This window comes from Lutra lutra, chromosome 16 (genome assembly GCF_902655055.1).
Source record: "Lutra lutra chromosome 16, mLutLut1.2, whole genome shotgun sequence".
NCBI classification, from domain to species: Eukaryota; Metazoa; Chordata; class Mammalia; order Carnivora; family Mustelidae; genus Lutra; species Lutra lutra.
In genome coordinates this window covers 24,100,486-24,120,160 of record NC_062293.1, presented here as the reverse complement: position 1 = coordinate 24,120,160, position 19,675 = coordinate 24,100,486, and the positions used below count along the sequence as shown (strand labels likewise).

The 19,675-nt window shown below is 37.0% G+C and overlaps 1 protein-coding gene across 1 annotated transcript in view; it reads left to right on the top strand.

Moving 5' to 3' along the window:
- The window catches only part of SKAP1 (src kinase associated phosphoprotein 1), a 285,865-nt gene that overhangs the window by 109,140 nt on the left and 157,050 nt on the right, over positions 1-19,675 (top strand). The gene's annotated exons all lie outside the window — the stretch shown is intronic.

The following is a 19,675-nucleotide window of genomic DNA, read 5'->3' as shown; positions in this document are numbered from 1 at the left end:
AGTGAAGACTAGGTTTCTTTCTTTTTTTTTTTTTTTCTTTTTGACTCTTTTTTTTAATTTAAATTCCATTAGCCAACATATAGTATATCATTAGTTTCAGATGTAGAGTTTAATAATTCATCTGTTGCATATAACACCCAGGGCTCATCACATCATGTACCTTAATGCCTCAATGCCCATCAACCACTTACCCTATCCCCCTATCCACCTCCCTTCCAGCAGCCCTCAGTTTGTTTCTTATAGTTAGTGAAGACTGTGTTTCAACTGTATTTTGTAGGTGGTAGGTATCTATGAAAAATAATTTTTTTAAAGATTTTATTTATTTATTTGAGAGAGAGACGGTGAGAGAGAGCATGAGCTAGGAAAAGGTCAGAGGGAGAAGCAGACTCCCCATGGAGCTGGGAGCCCGATGTGGGACTCGATCCAGGGATTCCGGGATCATGACCTGAGCCGAAGGCAGTCGTCCAACCAACTGAGCCACCCAGGCGTCCCTGAAAAATAATTTTTAAATCATGAATTAATATAATCAGATCTGTTTTGGGAAGAAGGAAACAAGATTAGGGGACTCTTGCCATAGTGTTGATGAGCAGTGGTGAGGACCTTCCAATGTCATTGGTGGAGGGAAAGGAGAGGGATGGACTCAGAATGGATTTTACCTATAAAAATGATGAAATAGAAGGGTGAACTGGGCACTGAAGATGACAATGCTATATTGTTCCTTGAAATTTTTTAAAAACAGGGGCGCCTGGGTGGCTCAGAGGGTTAAAGCCTCTGCCTTCGGCTCAGGTCATGATCCCAGGGTCCTGGGATCGAGCCCCGCATCGGGCTCTCTGCTCCGTGGGGAGCCTGCTTCCTCTCTCTCTCTGCCTACTTGTGATCTCTGTCTGTCAAATAAATAAATAAATTAAAAAATTTTTTTTTAAAAACAGGGTGGCTAACATCTATCTTGAATGAGTTGCATATTTGTATCTAGGAAGGTAAGGAATTGGCCATATGATTTCTTGAGGGACCATTCTCTGCCTTGGGCAAATAAAAAACATGTATAAATGGGTAGCTCATTCTGCAATCTGGTTGGATTACTAATCATCTAAGTCTGTTGCTTTTTTCTCTCTATCTTGTTGTAGACTGCTAACTGTATTACCGTTTAATATGATATCCTCTAAAAAAAAATCTGGAGAAATTCTGAGACCTCATATTCCAATGTTCCTGTGATCTGGATGCCTGTTACTGGCTTGGGTAGCCTATGCCCGAATACATAGACTTCCACAACAAATAGAAAACATTGGATGTGTAATGAGTTCAGTAATCACTGACTTCTCCTCCTCCCTGGCCAGCATGATAACTGTTGAATGAGTCTTCAAGTATCTGTGACTTTTATTTATTACTGTTCTTTTCCCCTCAACTTTATTGAGTATACAATGTGATGATTTCATATACATATGCATTGTGGAATGATTACCAAGATCAAGATAATTAACATATTTGTCACCTTACACACTTAACTCTCTCTCTCTCTCTCTCTTTTTTTTTTTTTTTTGGTGCTAAGAATGCCAAAGATTTACTCCTAGCAACTTTCAAGTATACAATATCTTGGGGGGGTTTTTTTGTTGCTCTTTTAACTACCATTGTTACTGATAAGAAGAAATCCTGTTTCTTTTGATAAAAAATTTGCACTATTTTTTTCTTTCGACTGTGTTTCCTTTGTCTTAAGATTTTTAAAAGGTTACTTTCTTTTCTCCCATCCAAGTACTAACCAGGCCCGACCCTGCTTAGCTTCGTTTCTGTACTTCAATCACTGATGCTATTTTTAGGAATCACAAAGTCCAGCCTCAATACGGTTTTTTTCCCCCCAATAAGTTATTTTTATTTAACATTTATAAGTATGCTGGGCACTATGAGTTTTTACTATACTATAGATTCTTTTTTTTTTTTAACTTTTAAACATTTTTATTTAAATTCAGTTAATTAACATATAATGTATCATTGGTTTCAGCCAGGCTATAGATTCTTATAGAAACCTTATTTCCAGAGTAGTCAAAGGAAAATTTTACTTTTGGAAGACTTCCTTATCTAGAAGTACCTGTTTAATTTTAAGGTAATATTATTGATTTATTTAGGTCCCAGAATTGATTTAGAGGCTTTTTAGGGTATACAAAGAGTCAATAAGATCATTTAATTCATACTTAAGGCCAAGTTTTTCCTGACAACATGTTCTTGAGTTACTGTGTGGTTATTTGGTTCATGAGAGACTCTTTGCTGGTATAATCAAAATCACTGATAGAAAACCTTCTTTCCTTTTGGCTTGATTTTTGTTCCTGGGTTATCTTGAATACCTTTGGATCTCTTATCTCATGAAATATCCTGATAATTTTGCTCCTCAGTTTTTTTTTTTTTTTTTTTTTTAACCTGTTGATTACTAGAAGACCTACTAGAAGGTCTACCGCTAGAAGACCTTGGGTTACTTGTCCATTTGGTAGATGATGTTTATATATAAGGGATTATTTTAGACACTTGGTCATAAGCTTTCTTATTAAGTCTTCAAATTTCTATTAATAGAAGAGGGTCATCTCAAAAATAGTATTCAGAATTTTAGTAGAACTGTTCTGTTCAAGTTGTGAGGCATCATCACTGACCACCATGATCCGCTGCAGTTTCTTATGTCCAGATACACCGGTGGAAAAAATGATTGGCTTCTCCAAGTTTGTCATTGTTTTCCCAGTTGGGAAAAGGCTTTATCTGTTCTTTCCTATTAGCTTAAAAATCATTCTAGTTCAAATTTAAAATTGTCTGCTCCAGGACTAGGGAAATGGTATGATAGGTGAAGACCTTTCCCAAAGGAGAGTCCTCTGGAGGGGACAGGATGTGAGGTTTATGGCTGAAAATGCTTCTACAATGGACACTGGAACCTGAAGGGGACTGGAAACTACTGAGACATGGCTCTAGTTCCAAACTCCTGATTACTTGCCTGCCTTTTGCCGTTCCAGTCTACTTATTTTATTATTTTTTTATTCACTCTGTCAGAGAATCATCAACAACAAAGCTCACGAATTCTTTTGTTCTAGAGACTTAATTTCTTTCTTTTCTTCCTTCCTTCCTTCCTTCCTTCCAGCTTTCTTTCTTCCTTCCTTTTCTAGGGAATTTCTATCAAAAGACTATTCTTACCACTCTGTGTATTCATGGTCTCCTTCAAACATTAAAAGTTCATATCTCCTTTTTGTCTCTACTTCAAGATGATTATTTATATTAGATTGGGAATATTGGGTCTTTAAAAACATGGAAGCTAATAATAGAAAACCTTGATTTTTTTTAAAGAAAGCAATGATTTTTAAAACATCAGTTGCTAGTACAAATACAACCATTTGTATTATGCCTACATGATTCCAAACCTCTGAGAGCCTAATAGTGATGGTGATGACAGCAGATTGTAGAAGTAGTTTAGTGTGTCAGAAGAGCCAAGTGAATGAAGATAGCAGCCTTGATGTAATTTTAAGTGGAACGCCTTAAGTGGGCCACCCAGCATGACATCAGAGTGAGCCAGCATCCTGCTTTGGGTAGAAGATAATTGCCATTTGAGGTCAAAAAGAAATGATATTCTTGACATAGAATTGCACCATTAGGTGTATTATTGGATTTGGGTGGCTGAGAGTAGAGCTTTCCTCTGAAGCATCTGTTCACTGTCAGAGTCACATGGCAAAAGGGATGGACCAGTGGTCTGTTTCAATATGGCAATTCCTACATAAGACTATAGAAACACAAATGCCTTCCTAGGCCATTATGAATTATGGTGATGAATATGAAATCTAAAAATCGTTGTTTTTGCTAGTGTGTCATATTGCAAGCTCATTTGCCCTTCTCTGTTGCCATCAGCTCTTTAGCAGTATTACACTTTGAAAACTTTCCTTTTTACTGATACTTGTATTTGGGATTATTTTTCTCCCAGACCTGTTGATCACAATTTTTTTTCTTGATTGAATTCCATTTTATTTTACTCTTTCAGTTTCTACCTTTATGCTAGCTTTTGATTGCTTCTCTGTTTTTGTGGACTTCTATGATACCTTCTAAGTTAATGTCTCATGAGAGGAATATTTGTTTTGGGCTTGGTCATTAAGAAGCCTAAAACACATAAGGATCCTAAAAAACCCAACTCAGTTCTTATTTGAAGTATTATAATTCAAATAAGAAGAGACCTTAAGAGGTTATTTATTTCAGGTCCTTTAGTTTATTGACAATGATACTAAGAAGTAAAAGTGCTAAGTGACTTGCTTATTATCATTTGTCTTCAAGTTTTATCTAATTTTTGGTACATGACAATTATTCATGTCCAAGTACATTTGAATTTATTTCAAAAGGAGATTTTTATGGACATTTTATATGACCAGCCTACTGATCCAAGTATAGAATATTTTGCTTAGTCTGAACATTTTGAGCCCTTTCATTTCATTGTCCTTAAAGTTTTTCCTATTGCATAACTTGATTTAAGTTTGTTCAGTACAGTATATGTATCTCTACTAGGCATTATTATATAAGTTCCATGTTTGTGATATTTCTACTTCTGTTAAGAATTGACCTCTAAAAAAGAAATGAAGGTCATCTGATCACTTAAGTTTCGTCTCTATTTTTGTTCATCATTCTTTTATCAACATTGAGATAGTTTTTTCCTCCATTATCATGCAAGGAATTGGTGATTTTTCATAGATTCATTTCCAGTCTGAGTCTTTTTTCTTCATTCAGCCTTGTCAACAGATGAATGCCCATGAACATTCATCTGAGTGTAGAGTCAAGGATCATCGTTTAGGGTAGCTCCACGGGGCTGGCAACCCTCACTCTTGCATGAGCAGCTGGACCTCAATTTGTCATGACCAGGATGTGACTGTCAGTCCCACCCACAACCCGGAGGCTGGGCACCTGCTACATGCTGGAAGTGGTGAGGGGTAAAATAAAGGATTAGATTGGGATTTTTCCCACAAAGGCTACTAGGGGAGACAAGATCTGTATGCAAATAAGCATGATACAAAAGAAAGAGTAATAGGTACCATAAAGGAGATGTGGTTTTAGAGTAAGGGAAGTTGAGAAAAGAGAGAGCTGAATTTTAGCTGGTGGTTTAGCTGACGGTTCATGTTAGTGTGGTGGCCTCTGTTATGTAAACATTCCATTGAGGTTCATTTTCAAACAAACAGCAGGTGGAATGTGTGTCAGTTGCTTTGATTGTTCTTCATTCATTTATCATTGAGGACCTACTGTCTGCTGGACCTTATACTAGTTTGTTGGGGACATGGGGATGAAACTGACAAAGTCCCTAGCCACATGGAACTTACATTTTACTGGGGGAGATAGATAGTATAATGTCAGGCCATGGTAAATGCTCAGAAACAAAACAAAACAAAAAAAAGAGTAGAGGGCACAGAGACAGAAAATGACTGAAAAGGGATGGCAGTTGGACTCTTTGGGACAGACATCTAAATGCAGTGAGAGATCACACCGTGCCGTGATCTGAAGGAGAAGCGTTCCAGGCAGAAGGAACAGCAGACATAAAGCCTGGGAAGTAGAAACCATCTTGAAGAGTTCAAGGAATAATTAAGAAGCTTGTGTGGCTAGAGCTAAGTGAGTGAGACAGAGTGAGGCAATGAGGTTGAAGAGGCAGAAAGAACTGAATTCTGGAGGGTCTGTGAAGCCATGGTAAGGTATAATTTATATTTCTAATAGATTTTTCTAATTACTCTTTGTAGACTTGATTAAAAGGGACATAGGAGTGGAAGAGGGGAAAGACCAGAACAAGATGTACTAGATGATCTACACAGACAGGGAGAAAATAGTAGAATATGTGCATGTGTGTATGTGAAATTGAGTTGTTTTTTTTTTTTTTTTTAAGATCTTGTTTATTCATTTGAGAGAGAGAGATAAAGTTAGCACAAGCAGGGGGAGAGGCAAGGAGAGAGAAGCAGACCCCCCACTGAGCAGGGAATCCGATGGAAGACTCGATCCCAGGACCCTCGGATCATGACCTGAGCTGAAGGCAGATGCTTAACCATCTGAGCCACCCAGGCACCCAAAATCAAGGTTTTCTAATATTAATGGATTAGTGGTAGCATATGTATATAATTTATAAATTAATATACATTTATTTATGTGTCTAATAAAAAATTTCCAATGGGGCAATCAATTTTTAGAAGTTTGAAAACTGCTGTTCTAAGTGAAAGATGGTGGTGGCTGTTAGTTGGCTTCCAACATTTTTCTTTGGAAATGTAATGATCATTTTTTGTGTGCTTTTATTCTTTTTCTTATCACTATGTAGCAGTGGCTCTTTGTGCCATAAAAATGAGCATGCACAGGCAAGCACACATGCACATTTGCATATAATTTCAGGGTGTTCACAGATACCACATTAAGAATCTCAACTGTGGAGGATCATTTCATAGCACCCCCCTGCACCCCAGGGATATAACATTTGTCCTTTTTCCCTGAATACTCTACTCCAGCATTTCTATCCATGTTTGTGTCAGTCCTAAAATTATGATGACTGCAAATTTTTAAATATATTCCTCAAGCCTAAAATTCCCACCTGCAAGTGAGCCAATTTCTTCTAGTTATATTTTGCTACCCATCCATTTTGACATCTTGACATTTGAACTATCTTGAGGTTCAGAATAATGCCAAATCCATTTCTGAATGACTACCCTATTTCTCTGTTTTCTGGAGTGTTGCCTGGTAGAACAAAATTAATATGTATTGATAAAGGTCCTTATGATAGCCAAACACAAACCAGAAGTAATGTTTTTTATAAATAAAGGATGATATTTTTTAACATGGATCCCAGCCATCTGGTTGTAATGTTGCTATCTCCTTAAGGAAGTTCTGTGACACTCTTCTGTGCTTCCTTGGCTGTACCTCGGGTCTTTGGGCAGAAATGGGAGAAGAAATGTGCATTTTTCAAGTATTCTGCAGAGTGCATTATAATTGTACTTTTATAAATGAAGGAAGGTAGCAGATTTGAACTCCTTCCTTTAGAAATTCTTCCTAATGGCCCAGCATCATAGAAAACTTCCAGCCTATTTTGTAATGTCTGTCCAGCCCTAGTTACACTTGACATCATAAAACATTAATCAAAGATTTGCTTCAGTGCACACAGGGATAATTTCCTTAGAAATTTTGCCCACATACTTTTCTCCCCCTGTTTGCTTAGGCCTTTGGTTTCAAAGTATAATTAAAACTAATTGCCGAGAATAAAACTTGGGATGCTAAGAATAAAACTTGGCATGCTGGTCCACAGTGGTGATCAGATGAAGGATTACATTTTCAGTGTTGTTTAATTTTGTAAGAAAGGACTCAAGCAGCTCTAGCAAAAAGAACAGATGATTTGATTTCATAGATGTGTTTTTTTCCAAGTTTTTTTTTCTTTTCCACCTGTAATGCCCATTAACAATTGGAGTGATATGATGCAAACAGGACACTAAGGGAAAATTGACTGTCTTGTCATTTTTAAGAGAATGTGATGCCCTGAGTTTAAACTATGACATAAAGAAGTGAAAACAATCTCTTTGTTTATTCTTTCTTACTTAATTTCTTGCAATTCATCTTTATTTTTCAGTTGTCTGAGACAAGATAGTGAATACCCTGGTTTCAGTTTATTCTTCTTAAAAATGTAACTTAAGGTAGAAATATCATTTTAAAAGTGAATTTATATAGTTTCTATCAACTCTAGTTTTGCTTTTAAATCAGATATTTAATTTTTAAAAATGTATTCCATGATTTAAACTTTCTTATTGAAGTCTTTGTTTGGGATTTGTTGCACTAAATTTAGCAGACATCCCTCCACCCACACACACACATTCTCTTTTTAAAAAGATAATCCCTATAGTTTAAATTGATTATACTAACTCTATTGATATTGCCTGTGTCCATTTTATAACCTGAAGTTTGTAAATTATTAGGAGAGAGTCTGAATCAATAGATTGATGCTAAGAAGTCAGATAATTTCAGAATCTTGTGGGAACTTTCTAGTTTCCACTCTTTTATCACCTCAGAAGACTTTTTCATGAAAGACAGGGATTCGTGACGACTTTCTAATGCAGAGTTACTCTTTAGTTTTTTGTTTAAAAATGACACTTTGAACATGTAGTGCATAATGCATTTGAAGGTCTGTTGCCAAGCAGCTTGAAACCTAGGGGGCATTGTTGAATTTGAAGGAATAGTGGGTTCAGGGAAGGGGCCAAAAGAAAACTTGAGAAAAATAGAGTAAGACTGAAAGTGTTTTATGATAATTAGAATAAAAATTGGATATCAGAACTTCACGGGTCAGTTTCTGTTCACACATTTAGCTTTCACCTTGCAAAGAAAGGGATGTATCAGATAATTAGGTCAAATCAATGATTATATATCTTTAACTCAAGTGGAAGGGACTGTAATTGTGATGAAATTTGTCTGAAGGAGAACGCATGGGGAATCTTGTCAAAGGTCATGAGTTCAAAGGGGAAATTTAGTTCAAGGTTCGGTTCCTGTTCACATACCCCCACCAGTAGTGCATAACAAGAAACCAAACAACCAATATTTCTATAAACAAGTTATTTTTATCATTTTTAGAACAAGCAGAATTTCGTATCCCTCCCAGGTTATAGAATTAAAGTAGGCACACCTCCTTAATGGGGCATTTTCTCCTGACGTGGACAGAAAGAATACCTCTAGTATTCTATTTCCTGCCTGTTGGTTTCTTCTGCTTTGTTACTGATCACACACAAGACATCCAGCTGCATGGAATGCAAATAAACAGCTCATCTTCAAGAGATCACATGGCCACGTGTCCTCTAATGCAAATTCCTAACTCGTTTACAAGATAACAATAAAATATTTCTTAAAATATTTTATTGTTATCTTGTAATTGGAGGCAGTGGGGGGACAGCTAAGAAAGTTGTTTGGGTCTCTCTCTTTTCCTGAATTCAGTCTCCCCTTAAACTTGACAAAGTGGAACCAAAATTCACCCTTGTCTTGGTCATTCTTCTGAAACAAAGGGTCTATTCTCTCTTTTAATGCATGTAGAACTTCCATTAAGGTCGACCGTAAGCTCTTGCATGGGATGAATAAAGAAAAAGCCCTCAAATCTTTTCTTTACCCTGGTATTATTTTTAAAGGACAAACAATAAGAACATAGTTTCACATAGTGGTAAAGAAACCCTGTCTGAGGAGACACGGCCTTTAAGATCCAATGGCCTTTAAACATTCTGGATTCCATGTGTAACCCCAACACATTAAATGCTATAAGATTGTTGCAGTCAGTGTTCTAAGAAAGAAATATATGCAAAAAAGTCTATAACTTTTTAAAGCAAATCAAGAAAGTTCTCGCAGATGTTTTTTCAAATATTTTTTTCACCCAATCAAATATTATATTTGCAATTCATGAAGTGACATTATTATTGACTGGAAACCCAGAAGCATAACTGGTAAAAGCAAAACTAGCCAGTCTGTCTTTTCTTCTCTACAGTGGAGCCATGGTGAGGACAGGCCACCACACATGACTGGGGCTCAAACAAACTGGCTAATGACTGAAATATCATTTTAATGTTAAATGTTATTCTTTTAACAGAATACAGAAAGATTTCAAATATAAATACACGTAACCGAACCCCGGATGCTTGTGTCCTTAGAAAGATATTCACTGAAGTAGATTCTTGCCATAAAACAGGACAAGAAAGGCATTTGATGAAAACTACCCATATTTTTGCTAATGAATTTCCTTGTATTTATCATGTTCAGTGCTTGGATGGGCTCATTATCTTGATGTTTCTTCTCAAACAGCTCCTTTTTTGTGTCAGAATGTATGTGATTTCTGCCTGTGAATTCTAAGATACTTGCCAGATTTTAACAGAAAAATAATCTCTGACACAGATCGTGATTGATAAACTATTTTGGAATAAACAATCCCATGAGCAGAGAAGATTCTAGGAGACAGGTGCCTCACTTAACTGAATGGGTTTGGAAGGGAGGGGTAAAGATCTGGGGCAGTTCACACTTTGGTTAAACTCTAGAAACTAGAATTTCCACCCTGGTAAAACTTAGAAGTTCAAGAAACCACACTGCCATGATATTAATGACCTTTGAGGGCATACAGAGTTCAAAGTTCATTTTCTGTTTACAACATCCCTTGCTGCCCCACCTCTTATCCTTCCCCCTTAAAAAAAAAAAAACAAAAAAAAAACCTGCAATTATTTAGGACATTGTGACATTCAGCCTGGCTAATTTTTATACAAAAAAAAAAATAGAGACAGTGGCAAATATAGCCGTTAAGTATTAGTAATGGATAGAACTAGGGGTGCCCAATGTGGGGAGAGGGTATCTCCTGAGCAGTTCAAAGTTCATTCTTTGTTCACATATAATGAAAACTCTTCAGTTATCAGGTATTTAAACCCAAATCAGCAGTTCCATATCCGTAACCTGAGCTGAGTGTTCCTCCATCTAATGGCCATGCTGCTGTCGTTTGCAGTGAGTTGGGTGACATTCGATTTGTACTCCGAGACAGGAACAGATGGGCTTTCATTGTGAGGCTCCGCCTGTATGCAAATGTGAACCGAGTTTCACCCGATCCTGGGGCCTGACCTGACCGTGCACATGCATTTACTCAACGTGGCTCAGCCTGGGGGGGCGGTGAAGGGGGAATAAAAAATGGCAATCGGATAGTACCAGCGGCAGGTCAAGTTTACCATCCGTCTTTCAGCGGGACTGAGATGGCAACACAGTTATTTAGTTTCAGTGTTGATGTGCGTTGCAATAAACTCCATCATTTCACCTGTTTATGAACCCAGCCTCGTATGAGATCTCTGTGAAATCAAACAAAGCTGGCAATCAACTCTCTTGTTTCCAGCAGAATGGGGGATTATGGACTCTTTTTTTAAAAAAGCATCTTTATTTTTTTTCCCCAGTCTCACATACATAAATCAATAATTTTTCCCCAGTCCTTTTTTATTTCTTACATTGAATTTATTAATTTCTTATTTAGAAGGAACAAAATACATTTTCCCCAAATGCTTTTTGTTTCAAATTAAGAAATATGATCATTAATGTCAGAATAAACAACCAGCATTTTAGATGTCGATTAACTGTTTTGCATGTACACAGCAATGTACAGTACCTAATAAATCTTACAATTAAACGCGCAGCCCTTCATTAGAGTGAAAATATGAACAGCTGTAATCATACACATTCTATTGACAGAGAAAAATTTGGTTTCATTTGTAATTTTTCACACCGGGAAAGAATGAGGGATGGATTGAAACACGACTGTTTCTGTAACTGTGGGCTTTTTTTTCTTCGCATGTACAGAAGGACAACAAACCAGTGTCTCTGACTTCAGGGTCTAACAGCAGTGATTTGCCTCAATTTTCTCCTCTCATGAAAGTAAATTTCTCTTGGGAAACATAGAAGCCTTTGGCTAGAAAACCCACAGGACAGACACCCCCAAACTGTAACAGATAACAAATTGATGCATTTCTTCAGTACATCTGTTCTTTAAGGGGTTCTGTTAACCGATGTCTGAAACCAGCGTCAGAGAAAGAGTTGCTAAGAATATAGGGAAAGTTGATGCGCGCAGCAAAAACTGCTTCTGGCAACAAAAGACACGGCTGCTGGTGACACATACACATTGTTCAGAATGGAAGAGGGTCTTCCGAAGTTGTGTTTGTGCAAGTGCAGGCAAAGCCAGGGAAAGCTTCCCTCTAAAAATGTGCCAAGTTGGTTTTGCGTAAAGATTCCTGTCTCCCCCCAGCCTCCTCCGTCCAGAGTGCAAGGCCAACTTATCAGGATAGCATTTGCAAGCAGTTCGAAAGAGTTAGGCTTGAAATAATTCCAAACAGAAATAAATGGTCAGGACTAGAACTAGCATTTGTCTACTAGGCACCTAGTAGTAGCTGACAGAGTTAATAAAGACTAAAGGGTTGCATGACAGTATAGCAGGTATTAAAAAATGTCATACTCCTTGCCTTGGCTATTAAAAATTGATGTGCTTATCTCGCCCGGTCTCTGAATATGTATTTCCATTTTTTGTAATATATGTGAAGGGCATATATGTGAACATATATGTATACATACACACTGACACATGCATACATATTTACATCTATGTATACAAGATCCTTCCTTATACAAACAAGGGTTTATGTGAATGCAGGATTTTATGTCCACATAAACTTTTGCTCATGGTTGAATTATTGTAGATCACCTTAAGTTAAGGATACCATTTGTACCCTTAGAAAATGTGTTTGGGAATTGTCAAGGCAGTGCTTACAAGGAAATTCAAAATTGTTTGTTTACTTTAGAAGCAGGGGACTCATACGTTCTAAGTTTAACAAGAGGCTTAGCAAAGTTACATTCTGGCATGAGTGAGATACTGAGATTTTTTTTTAATACAGTGAAAAATGAAAATTAAGACTTAATATGCACATTGTAACCAAGTTATCAGAACCACCACTTATAGTTGTTTGCTTTAATAAAATGATGCATTTGCCAAGGTAATATCTGAAACAAGCTTTAGAGTTAGAAATTGGCAGTTTATTTTTTTAATGTCATATTGAAAGTAATATCATGAATTGGGAAGAAATGATTATATATCTTTTTAAGTTCTTGGGGAGGAAAAAACCCAGACACCATCAGTTGCCCCTGATCAGAATACTCAGGTAGCTAGAAAATGATACATTCATGTCTTTACAAAAATCCATGAAAGTTCATTTGTCTCAAATGTTTGTGTCACAAAATACTTGCAAATGAGGAGGTCCTGAGCTCAAATAAATAATAATAATACTAATAATAGCAAACATTTATATTACCCTTGTTAAGTACCTTGTAAGTGCTTAACATATATTAACTCATTTAGTCCTGACAAAAATCCCATGAGGAATAGGTTCCTATTTTTATCTCCATTTTACAGATGAGGAAAATGAAACTTGCCCAAATCACTTCTCCCTGGAACAGAAAATGGAAAACATGAGAAATTAGGACTCAGACTTTTGGAAAGAATTTCCATGTAATCAGATGAATGATTTGTCTCTTTATGTTTATTTTACTTCATCTGTAGAAAATTATGATGTATGCTGTAAAAATCACATTTGTGAAATATGGACTCTGTTTCCTAAGCAGCAAGAAGTAAATATGTAATGTTTCTATTCCTTTTAAAGTCTTGCAGTATTAGAGATCACTGCTCTTCATCTATGACATGGTGCAGGACTTCAAGAAAGTGCTGCAAAGCCCTTATGAAAACTTCCTTGTGGGGAAGTTACCAGAACCAGAAAGCTCAAATCCCTTTCCTACTGCAAGCGCAGGCTCCAGTTTGAGTGAACAAAGTTGCATACTTTTTTTTTTTTTTTTTTTTTGAAATTTTGCCTTGTCTGTTCTGTGTCACTGTTCTTTGGCAACAAAACTGGGTTCCTCTAGAGCGCATCGTTATTTTCCTTTTTTTGCTTTAAGGTTAGTGAGTTGTACCCTTGAGAGGATAGGTGAAGAGCGGTCAGGCAGGACACGAAAATCTTTTCCTTTCTCCTCTTTCTGAAGACCAGTTTTGTCTTAGTATCTTATTGTACCAAGTTCTGAGTTATTATCCATTCAATTCACAGTGAAAATAATGATATTTAAGAGTCATAATTAGCCTGTGAATCCTAGCGGGCCAGCAGCATTCAGCAAAGGTGAGCACCCTGTTGGCTCTAGAGAAGGGGTGAGGGGAGCCACCTTGTGGCTGGAAGATGACCTGCAGCCTCCAGAATCCTTGCTCTGTTCCATGTAGAAAGTAAAGGAGATGAGGGGAGAAGCCAGAGATAAATCAGAAATATCAATCACTAAATATTTGCAGAAAGTGGTAAGGGATATAAATAGAATCTATAACTACAATAACAGTGAAGCTGCAGTTGTAAATATACATTATCCTCTTTAATATGACATAGAGTAGATTGAGAACTGAGAAATTATTAAGACCCCCACAAAAAAAAAAAAATTGGAAGAAAGAATGAAAACATTTAAGTTAAAATTATGTTCATTTTGTAATTCAATAAAGAAATCCCAGAGACATATTTTTAAATTTAATGTTGTTTTCTAAGGCACAGAAAAAGCCCCACAGACATCTGTTTGCATACATTGTGTGTCAGGCAACATCAGATTTGAATGGAATTTATCTAAATTTTATATGCATGGCTTGATGTAAATTGAAATAAATTGTACAGCATACTCTGCGTGGACATATTGGTTTTTCCATCGCTGCTTGAACTTTTAACCCCAGGGCCTGAGCCGGTCACACGTTGACCTGTCTGAACTCTGCTGGTAGATCCAAGTGTGGAAGGCTGACCTTGCCTCCATGGCAACCATAAAGTAGGGTCCATGACTCCTCTCTCCCTTTCTCTCTCTTTTCTCCACACTCCAAACAAAACAAAACAAAACAAAACAAATTAGTATATTCTCGCACAGCCAGTCAGTGTAATCTTGGAATAGTTTTGCCAAAATGCATTTTGCCCCTAACCCAAGCTCTGAGCAAAGCTTTTTCAGCTTGCTTGTCAGATGTTAATGAAAGTTTGAAATGAAAGCCTTTATAAAAGTTAATGGAAAAGACCCCTTCCTGGGACACATTCAGTTTGCTTGTCTACTGTTATAATAAAATATACCTCACATACTCATATATTAAGTAATGTTGCTCTCGGTGTATTATACATGCAGATGAAAATTATACTGGTGAGGGATTTCAACATAATCCTTTATGGCCGGATTTTTAAAAGTAGATGAGATTTTACCAAAGGCCACGGTATCCACATCACATCCAACGTTTTCCAGTGTCATAGAGTATCTGAAAGGAGTAAGCATTAAGGATCTAGAGTTAATCTTTCTATCATGGGTTGTAGTCTCCATTTCAATTAAGGTACTTTTATACTACTGATCTGTTTTAATTTTTATAATCGATCTTTAAATCCATGTACTAACAAATTATCATTTCCACAATCTTGGTGGTAGTAGCAAGTATTATTTGATTCATCTCTAAAGTTAAAATTCTGTTCATTGGGTGTATTTGTGATTATTCTTTTATTAATGCAAGAAGCATTTGTAGAAAGTCTACTACATAAAAAACTTCAACTAAGGGGCACCTGGGTGGCTCAGTGGGTTAAAGCCTCTGCCTTCAGCTCAGGTCATGATCTCAGGGTCCTGGGATCGAGCCCCACATCAGGCTGTCTGCTCAACGGCAAGCCTACTTCCCCTCCTCCCCCTCTCTGCCTGCCTCTGTCTGCTTGTGATCTCTGTCTGCCAAATAAATAAATAAAATCTTAAAAAAAAAAAAAACTTCAACTAAGTAGTATGAGGTGATACCACCCCGCTCCCCCCAAAAAAAGTTGCATGCCTGGTCCTACAGAATACAATTTTGTTGCAAGATAGGAATGATTCCATAGAAAGAGAAAAAACTGGGGCAGAATTAGACAGCAGTGACAAATGTAGAATTTTTAAAAATTGTGTAGCACCTGACAAGGAAACGTGGCATATTGAAGGGACCATTTGGGAACGGATTTAATGAAGAAAGACTTCTTTTGAACAAAACTTCAGGAAGGGTGGTTGTCCAGGGCTAGTAAACAGAACATCCTACTTGGTGTAAGAGATATTACCAAGAATAACAAATATCCTTGGATGCTCATAGAATAACCTGCGATCATTCAGAACCTGGTGTCTGTATGCATGCCTCAGTTTTTTTGTTTCTGAAGTTTTTGCTGTAAATATTGGAAAAAAAAAAAACCAGTAGGCTCATCAGTTTTGAATTGTAAGGGACATGGATTATCCTTTTTAGAAAGCATAAAGAAAAATCTTGATTTCTAGAAGTTTGAGGTAAAGACCTGAAAATCTCAAATGTTCCACAAGTTGCCTTTGGGCAATGATAGGTCACAGGATTGATAGGAGACCAGTCTGATGAAACTGAAGTTCTCATTTACAGTGGCCTTGAGGTAGTTTAAAAACAGCAACCAAAATGTCACAAGAATGTTTTTCTTTGTCAGGCATTATAGAAAATAAAAAAGACAACCAACCCAGTGTAGGCAAGGAGAATCAAGAAATTCTCCCAGTTTGCCGTGAGTCCGTTTCTTCCTACGTAATAATAAGAATACCGAACAGGTAACTGAATTCTTGCTGTATACCAGACCCTAGTGTTTGAAGCTCCTTCACTTCATTCTTACAACAATCCTATCAGGTAAGTACCATTATTGTCCCCAGTTTACAGATCAGGAAACTGAGGCATGCCATCTTTTCCAGGATCACACCCAGGTGGGGAGTCTAGCTCTAGACCTTGTGTGTTTCACCCACTGCACCAGGGGTCAGCAAACTTATGCTGGAAAGTGCCATATGGTGTCTTAGGATTTTCAGACCATGTAGTCTCTAGAGTGGTAAATGTGCCAGTGTAGTGGCAAAAGTGCCATAGATAATATGTAGATATTGTAATATGTAGGTAAATGAATGTGGCTGTGTTACACTGAAACTTTTCTTGTAGACACTGAAATTTTAAATACATATAATTTTCACTTGGCATGAAATATTATTTTAATTTTTCACCCAGCCATTCAAAAAAAATGTGAAAAAGAAAAAAAAAGTTGAAAAATAATTAAAAAAAAAAAAACACTCTAAGCTTACAGGCCTTATGAAAAGAAGGAGTCTCTTGGATTTGGTCCGTGAACCATAGTTTGCTAACCTCTCTGCTACAATTATATGACTCTCAATATACAGAATAAGAAGTTGAACTAAATGGTCTCTCAAGTTATTACTCTTAAAAAAAAAAACTTTAAATTCAATGATTTTCTAGCTCCACAAGTAGGGTAACCATTTTGGATTCAATGTTATGTAATTCAAGAATTGAAAGCTGCCTTGGAAAACAAGCCTGCTCATTCCTTTCCTTTGGAAAGACTGTATCTAAACTCTCTCAGAAGGATGAAGAATTATCTTCCTTTAATTGATATTTCGAGAAAGAGATTTCATTATCTCCTTTAACAAGCTATTTTATGTTAATGGCTATTCCTATCAGGATTGTAGTCCTAATATCTAGCCTGAGTCCCTTATGATGCCGTGGAAGCCCACTTCTCCACTCTTTAGAAATAACGATGAGGGGCACCTGGGTGGCTCAGTGGGTTAAGCCTCTGCCTTCGGCTCAGGTCATGATCTCAGGGGCCTGGGATCGAGCCCCACGTCAGGCTCTCTGCTCAGCAGGGAGCCTGCTTCCCCTTCTCTCTCTGCCTGCTGCTCTGCCTACTTCTGATCTCTCTCTGTCAAATAAATAAGATCTTTAAAAAAACATAAGAAAAAAATAAAACTACTCCTTTCCACTGTTTAAAAAAAGAAAAGAAATAACGATGAGCTTTTCTCTGTCTTCTACACAATGCTACTCTACCTTCTACAACTTCAGCATCACTTCTGCAGCTGAAGGTAAGGACCACCAATCCTTTCCCCTGGCATTTATTTTCCACTCCTTTGGTTTGTTTTTTATTCTCCTATTGTAATGTTCAAAAAACCCCTTTCCAAAATATCTTTATCTCTATTTTATGATAGAACCAGGAACTGGAAAGGTTAGAGACATCTTTTCTTTGTATCTCAAAGTTTCATGTGCCAAAAGATGCATATGTGAGAATTTCTATAAATGTCATTATTACCTAAAATAAGTGTTTTGCAGGGGTCCATATGCTTAACTCATAACTGCTTTAGTTGCATAATGCTTTGGTATGTGGATAGAAGTAAATCATCTCTTCTTTTAAAATCAAGTAATACAGCTGGTTATGAATTTAAAACTCTTTCTTTCAGCTTTAAAACTCAGTCATTCCAGAGTTTGCCTCTGTTTCCTTAGTGTCTGTTGAGGTGATGTGATAAAAACAAAATATAAAAGATCTCATGTATCATGATGTTCCTACATATTATTCCCAGTTACAACCTCAGTGTTCAAACTCCTGACTAGTCTACTCAGCTGTATTCCTTGTAGCTTCCCAAGGACTGGCAATTTATTTCATAGATAGCAAGGAAATGTCCCCTTATTATCTAATAACCTTCTATATGTCCTATATGTCCTAGGTATGATAAATTCAGAGGACTGTATTTCATTTTCAGAATAGCCATTGGAGTCAAATTTTCAAAGGTTTTTTTCCCCAAGCCAGGTATCTTTTACAGACATTTTTGTCAGAAAGCTAATATTAACACGTATGTTTTTTTGTTTTGTTTTGTTTTGTTTTACATAAGATGGTTCTATAGCCACAAAATTAGAGGTACATGAAGGAAAACATTCCGCCTTTTACATCTGCCTCCTTTATGTGTGTTCAATAAGGTCTTGGAGTGCTCACTCAACAACTTGGGTCATAGAGTTGTAGTGAAACCAGATAAGTAAAGTGCTCTGTCAGAGCAAAATGTTCATCTATTTGTATTTCTAAGACTGCAGAGCACTATTTGACAGATCACATAGACGTTCATGTAAAGACTATTCACAGGTTATTTGAAGGGGTTGAGATAAAATGGGATTTTATCTAGGAAAGGAGGGCCTTAAAAAAAAAGAAAACAGTATGGAAATAAAAAGATTCCCTTCCCTACGACAGTGTCAGAGGACAGTGACACTGGATCGCTCCCTGTCTGGTAACTGTTTAGCATAACTGAAAGATAAATTTTAAGTTGCTAGTTGTAGCGAGATTCTCTAATCCTTCTTTCCCCTGCTACAGTTGAATAAAACGTTCACTGCCTTTAAGGAGCTTTATTTTGAAAGGAATCTGTTCAGTGACTTGCCAATAGTTTGGTTCCCCCCCCCCTTTTACTTTGTATTTATTTATTTATTTATTTAACATTTAAATGAACTTTAAAAACAAATTTTAAGTTTTAAATTCGGGAAATTCTAAATTTTAAGACAAAATTTAGGTTTTTAATTAAATCTAATTAATTTAATTTAAATTTTAAGTTGTATCACACTGGCTGGGTGGCTCAGTCAGTGAAGCTTCTGCTTTCATCTCAGGCCATGATCCCGGAGTCCTGGGATGGAGCCCCACATCAACCTCCAGTCCCGCATTGGGCTCCCTGCTCAGCAAGGAATCTGTTTCTCCCTCTCCTTCTGACCCTACCCACTGTTCATGCTCTCACTTAAGCTCTCTTTCTCTCATAAAAAAAGAAAAAAATCTTTAAATTGTATCTTAAAATATAGAATTGCCCAAAACATAGTCTGTTCTTTTTTTTTCCCCCAATCCCTATGATTTGACTTTTTCAAACCACTGCCAACATTATTTTGGAATTCTTTGTTTACAAATCTCTATTCCCACTGGACTTTGGTTCCTTGAGGGCCTTAGCACGATGCCTGTCACAGGATAAGTACTCCCAAAGTGTTTGTTGACCTGAACTGTTGAACCAAACAGTGACAAAGAGGATGGATCTTGACTTAACATTAGAAAACCACACGGAAACTCATGCATTCTTTACATTTTTGGTGGATAGGCTAAGAAAGCTACAAGTGAACAACTGTAACAAGCCAGTATGGCTAGCTTTCTTGGGCATTTCATGTGACTTACAATAAGCTGGGGAGCAGTGTGGGGTAGAGAAGTGGCAGGGTAACCCCAGGATGAGCATGTGTGAAGGAATCGTGTGACACTTGAGCTGTTCCTCACCAGTCCTAAAGGATCTCATTGAAATGGAGGAGTTGGTGAGAGATGGGAAAAGAGGCCTCCATGTCCTG